This window comes from Micropterus salmoides, unplaced genomic scaffold, assembly GCF_014851395.1.
Source record: "Micropterus salmoides isolate LMB-PRFRI ecotype aquatic unplaced genomic scaffold, ASM1485139v1 Ms_hic_scaffold_4256, whole genome shotgun sequence".
Lineage (NCBI taxonomy): Eukaryota > Metazoa > Chordata > Actinopteri > Centrarchiformes > Centrarchidae > Micropterus > Micropterus salmoides.
The window spans coordinates 1-6,475 of NW_024043658.1; the positions used below are offsets into that span (position 1 = coordinate 1).

Below are 6,475 nucleotides of genomic sequence, written 5' to 3' on the forward strand. Positions count from 1 at the left end.
TGGTCGAAAAGACTAGAAAGCGCTACACAAGTATGGAGCATTTACATTTACATCTATTTAATGGCTATTCTCTGCTGATCTTTTGGTGGTGGTGGGGGGCTGATAGACTAGACAGTTGCAATTTGCAACCTTACTGCTAGATGCCACACAATCTTACACACTGAACCTTTTACTCAAAGTATGAAGTTGAAACAAGTTATAAGAACAACTAAAAAAAACAATGTTAAGACAACTAGAGCACTGTAGTTATATAAACTTTATGAACTTGAAACAAAGGCAGCAGGTGAACCTACAATTTCCAAGTTAAACTAACTTGAAATGTCTTACTGTGTATTTGTTTAAGCAATTCTTTTTCTTCTGTAGAATCTTTGGTTCTGTTCTGTTCTGTCTGTCAAGAATCAGTCATGAGAATCGAATCACCTGAACTGGCAAGCATCTGTACACTACAAGGATTTGACTCCTTTTTTAGGTTGCTCTCAATATGCTTATAGTTCCAAGTATGATTTTTTGAAAGACAGAAATAGACACAGCTCAACACAAGGACAACAAAGCTGAACAAAGCATGATTCCATTTTTACAAACAGTAGCTAATTCTAACTTGATTCTAGTTGATTGTTGTGATTGGAAAAATTATGCAGTCAAGTAGGCTGCATCGCATTTTAAACTTTGTAGGATATTGTGAGAATAAAACCTTATAGACTTGTTTGAATAATGTGGAGTAAGTGTCTGAGGGTGAACCCACCATGGAGCTAAACTGCTAGTTCCAAAAAATACAAGAAATCCGAAAGAAATTCTGTCAATAATATTATGTATATGGTATAATGAGTTAATTTATCACATTTACATCATATCTTTCTCATTTGTCAAGGACATCAGTGATGAAGATTCATTTATTGAAGTTTACTGTGAGGAAGCAGAGGACACTCCATCAACACCATGGCCTGGCAGCAAGGGTGACTGTCAACCGACTGACGATGCAAGTGGTCAAGGTCAGCTTTATGCAATCTATTGTTCAGCAGAAAGCCACTAAATGTTGTGCAGGATGTGAGTAGCTTCTAGTAAATTCATTATTATTATTATCAGCATTGTAATTATTGTTATTTCCACAGTGCCCTGCCGTCATTTGAAGTCAACAGTCTATAATGTCAGTAGTTTATTTATCATTATACAACACAAGGTTGTATAACTAAATGAAAGTTTGTAGTCCCTTCATGCTACACACACAAAACTTGCAAAGATGTTTGAAGAACTGAAGGGAAAAACAAAATCTGCACACCAAGTGAGTAAGATAAACATAGTAAGGAAAATTAAAAAATAAGGCACTAAGTCACAAAGTCCTTCCCAAAACACTGTTATGTAATAGATGAATACTATGGATAAATGCAAACACAAACTTCAATTTAAGACACAAATCTCAATTAACAGGTGGCATGATGGTGCAGTGGTTAGCACTGTTGCCTCACAGCAAGAAGGTCATGGGTCTGAACCTTGGTCGTCCCAGGCCTTTCTCTGTGGAGTTTGCATGTTCTGCTCGTGTCTGCGTGGGTTCTCTCCAGGGGCTCTGGCTTTCTCCCACCGTCCAAAAACATGCAGGCTAGGCTAATTGGTGATTCCCCCTCCCCTTTAGCCAAGCCTGCCTGTCTTTGCCGGGACCGAGCACAGCCTCCGAGACTGATGTCTTTTAGTCAGTTAAAAATCTTTGTCCTTGATGGGCCAGATCCTGCCATCCTGCCCTGGTGACTTGATGAACTTTTGATATGCTTTCAAGTAGTCCCTTTTTTTTCTGTATTACACTTGCATATAAATACACTAAGTTCATTGTGAAGTAAATTTGGGCTTAGGACCACAGGGATTTTAGAAAGAAAGAGTGTGCTGGAATTGTTTGTAGGCAAAATTGAATGCTATTTTTTTTTGTTGAGGCTATATACTTATTAGTGTTCAGGTAGCAGTAGTTATAATTCTTAAGAAAAGCACTTGCCAAGCAAAGGGCTTTTCAAAAGAAAAATTAACTTTATTAAAACATTTAGATAGCCTAATGGATTTGTGAAATCTACGAAGAAATAAACTCAGCTTTAGTTGAGCATATTTCAGTTGGCTGTAAACCTTGTTAGTGAAATATAAGGGCAAAAAACAACATCCAAAACAAAATAATCGTTCGGTAATCGTAATCGAGGTGAAATGTTCAATTTATTGTGATTTTGATTGTAAGTGAAATCGTCCAGCCAGGTTTGCAAAATAAACACCTCTCTTCTTAACGAGCCATGTGCAACACATTCAGCTTATAGCTTTTCATTTTCAGTTGGCACTGACCCTTGCTTTCTTCAGTTAAAATGACAAATGTTGCCAGCAGCAGGTCATAGCAGTTGCTAATTATTATGACGTGCGTAACTTGATAACAGAACAAAAGTAAACGTGGTTGTTGTCGGGTTTGTGAGCCACTATTTAGATTAAATAGTGAAAAATAAGGTGGTCTGAATTTAGAAAACTACAGTTCGTATTTCAATGTGTCAGATAATACTGAATCATCTTTTAGTATCAGTATTGGACTTTTTGGGAAATACCCAATATTAAACGACTGATTCGATTAAAATTTATATTGGAAGAATCTGATTTGTACATCTTGCTGCTTGCAAAAAAAAATAACAAACAAATCTTTTCTACTGAGATTTCTACACAGATCTGCACTGGCCTTGCAAGTTCTCTGTGACATGAACAGACAAGGCTTTTGTCTTCTAATGCAAACATAGCTTTAATATATCGAATCAGTATAACCTCAAACAAGTACAACATGAATACTGTGTGACAATGTTCTTAGATACTGGGTTGTTCAAACTTACAGTTTGCAAAACCTAATTTAAATACAATAAAACCTTTTGTCTCCCCCAAAAAATCTAATAACTGACAAAGTAGCTGAAATTGTTCAAGATGACTTGCCATGAAAATATTAATTCAAGGGAACTTTTTATTGGTCTAAAAGTCGAATAAAAAAAAACATCAAATTATGTCACTCTCTTGTACTTGATGATATCCACAGTTTGCAGTGTTTTATGATATATATACATTATTATTTGGAACTTGTTATACATTTTGTTTTATGTAGCATTTTTTAGGGAAATACATTTATTATGACATTTCTAATCCTCTGGACAAAAGTGTTCTGTGGATGGGCAAAAATAATTTTACAACTGACTGACAAACATTTCATCTTTAGGCCCGTGTTGTGGGCAGCAAAACTTAAACAATGCAATATATGACATTGAATGAACATAAACGCAGATTGTCTGGAGGTTTGTAGCTAACTTCAACTTAAATGCAAAAGCAGCATGAAATAAATGTGCATTGTGCAGCATTAACAGACATTTCAGCAATTTACTCTATGTGTCACTTAACTTTGGATCCATGTTTTATTAAACCCTATGATTGGTTGGAAATAACAAACATGTTCACATCCACAGAGACACAACTGGAGAGCTTATTGGAGGATCTGAGGTTGGAGCACCACTACACAGAGAAGCTGTCCCTGGGCACAGTCCTTCAGATTGAAGAGAGGACCATTACTGATGAACCTGCCAAGTGTAATTCAGATCTTCCATGGTACTTTCTAAAGAAACTGATGATGGTTAATGTGACAGCTAGAAATGTGAAATGTACATCAGAATGTGAATCAAACTGTGATGCTGCTTCAGGAAATACAGAGTTAGATCTTGATGATCTGTTTGATAGTCTACATTCAGGTGACGTGATAAACCCCCTTGATATAATCACTGCTCTCTTTCTGTGTTCTGACGGTTTTGTACAGCAGGAAATGGCACTCAAAATGTCTATGTGTCAGTTTTCTGTGCCTCTGCTGCTTCCTAATTGTGACACAAAGCAGTGCACACTCATGCTTTGGGCCATGAGAGACATTGTGAAAAAATACAGACCTCAGTCACTTTCAGAGTCCAAGGGTTTTATTGAAGACAGGATTGTTGTCTCTGAAATTCCAATGATATCATTTGTGAGACTGGGTGAGTGCTCCTTATCCAAGTCTGAGACCCTCAATCAGCTTCTGAGCAATTCTCAGCAGTACCATGACACCTTTATTCACCGTAACATGGAGTGTGGGGACAGTTCAAGGAGAATATCCAATGGATTGACTGAAGTTACTTGGTACCTTCCTTGTGGGAACAAAAACATGGATATTTTCAGTGAGCCTGTAGCTGTAGCTAACCTTCGTGGGGACATTGCTTCATTTGAAACACAATTTTCTTTTTTGTGTCAGACATCTGCGGCAGTGTTTGTGTTCTTTGACAATTTGGACTCTGAGCGCGAGCTGCTTACCAACCAACACCACAAGGCACAGATCTTCTTAGTGGGCAACCACCAAAGACAGAGCTTCAGTTTAGATGCTCTTACTAGGTTAGCGAGAAAGTTGGGTTTGACTAACAGCAACATCCTTTTGAAGGCTAAGCACATGAATGATGCAGACTTCATCAAACATCTGCGGAAAACAGTCAGCAATGTAGTTGAGAACACAAAGATGAAGATGGGGATTGAGCAGATGGCTGACATTGCCCATGAATTAGGTATCTTGGTGGATGAGGACTGTGCAGAGTGCCAGTCTGCCAAGAAAAATGCAGATGCCATCACTGGTGAAATTCAAGACACCCTTAAATACAAAGAAGCTCAGCTTCCCTTGCAGGGCCAAATATGGAAGGAACTGACTCTCTTAGAGAAGGAAGAATTTCGCCTTCGAAAGTGGGTCTGAAAACATAGAAAAGTACAAAAGTGATCTTCAGATACAGAAAATAAAACTTCGGGTACAACAGAACTCTTGTGACATGTCAACGCTATGACATGTTTCATCAACGCAATATCAAGCCCAGGGATAGAGAGGAGCTATTTCCTGAAATGGATGCGAATGAATCTCGATAACCTGTCTCGAGAAAAACTGTCTGGCCTCAGGGAGCAGTACAAAAAGAAATGCGAAAATTCTGAGAATAAAGAGGAGATCAAAGAAATTGACAGACAACTTTCCAACAGCTCACTGGGGACTGAACACTTCTTCCGTGAAATGGGTCAGATCTATGAAGCTTCAGTTTCCCTTCCAGAAACAGACCCATCACGTCAACAATTACAGCATCTTCCCAAACTATGTGCTGAATTGTTGCTTGATGGATTTCCCCTTGAGCTTGTAGATGGAGATGCATCCAACATACCTCTCAGATGGGTGAGTGACGTTCTTTCTCAGCTCAATGACTTGGTGTCTCCTAAGAGCAAGATACTGGTAGTCACAGTTCTTGGAGTTCAGAGCACAGGAAAGTCCACTCTCCTCAACACCATGTTTGGAGTGCAGTTTGCAGTCAGCAGTGGTCGATGCACTCGAGGTGCGTTTATGTTGCTGATCAGAATCAATGAAGATGTCAAAAAAGAACTCAACTGTGACTTCATGGTGATCATTGACACTGAGGGCTTAAAGTCACCAGAGCTTGTTCAACTGGACAATAGCCATGAGCACGACAACGAGCTTGCAACACTTGTTGTGGGGCTGAGTGATATCACCATCATCAATATTGCAATGGAGAATTCAACAGAAATGAAGGACATCCTACAAATAGTTGTGCATGCTTTTCTCAGGATGAAAGAGGTGGGCAAAAAGCCCAAATGTCAGTTTGTTCACCAGAATGTGTCAGATGTTTCAGCCCATGAGAACAACTTACGAGACAGGAAACCGCTCTTGCAGCAGCTAAACGAGATGACCCAGGCAGCAGCCAAGATGGAAAAGAAAGAGGAGAACAAGAGCTTCACTGATGTGATGGAGTACAGTCCCGACACTGGGAACTGGTACATTCCTGGACTCTGGAATGGAAACCCACCAATGGCACCAGTCAATGCAGGGTACAGTGAGGCCGTTTATGAGCTCAAGAAGAACATCATCCAAATTTTGGGAAGGTGTGAGTCATCTGCTAATAACATCATGGAGTTTACAGAGTGGATGGAAAGCCTGTGGAATGCAGTAAAGCATGAAAACTTCATCTTCAGCTTCAGAAACAGCCTAGTGGCTGATGCATACATGAGGCTGTGCACAGATTCAACAAATGGGAATGGGAATTCAAAAAAGAAATGTACACATGGGTTACAAATGCTGAAACAAGAATTTCAAATTTCGGCACAGTTGCTGTGAAACCTGAGATATCTGACATGAAAGAACTTCTCACTCTTTTGAAAAGTAAAGCTTGCACAGAGCTGACTAAATGGGAGTCAAAAATTCTTGGAAATTTGAAACAGTACTTTGAGCAAACAGAGGGTCATGTGTATCTAGTTGAAGGATACAGAGAGGAATTCTCAATCAGTGCAAAGAGCCTTCGTCGAGAAATGGAGAGCTCTGTATATAATCAACTCACAGCAGCAGCTGACATCAGACAGGGAATGACAGAACTTGACAGAATCAAGAAAAACCACACAAAAGAATTAGAGGGGAGAGTGCGTCAGCTGA

General features: G+C 39.2%; 1 pseudogene; it reads left to right on the plus strand.

Moving 5' to 3' along the window:
* Positions 1-868: 868 nt before the first annotated feature.
* LOC119887682 lies at positions 869-6,475 on the plus strand (annotated as a pseudogene).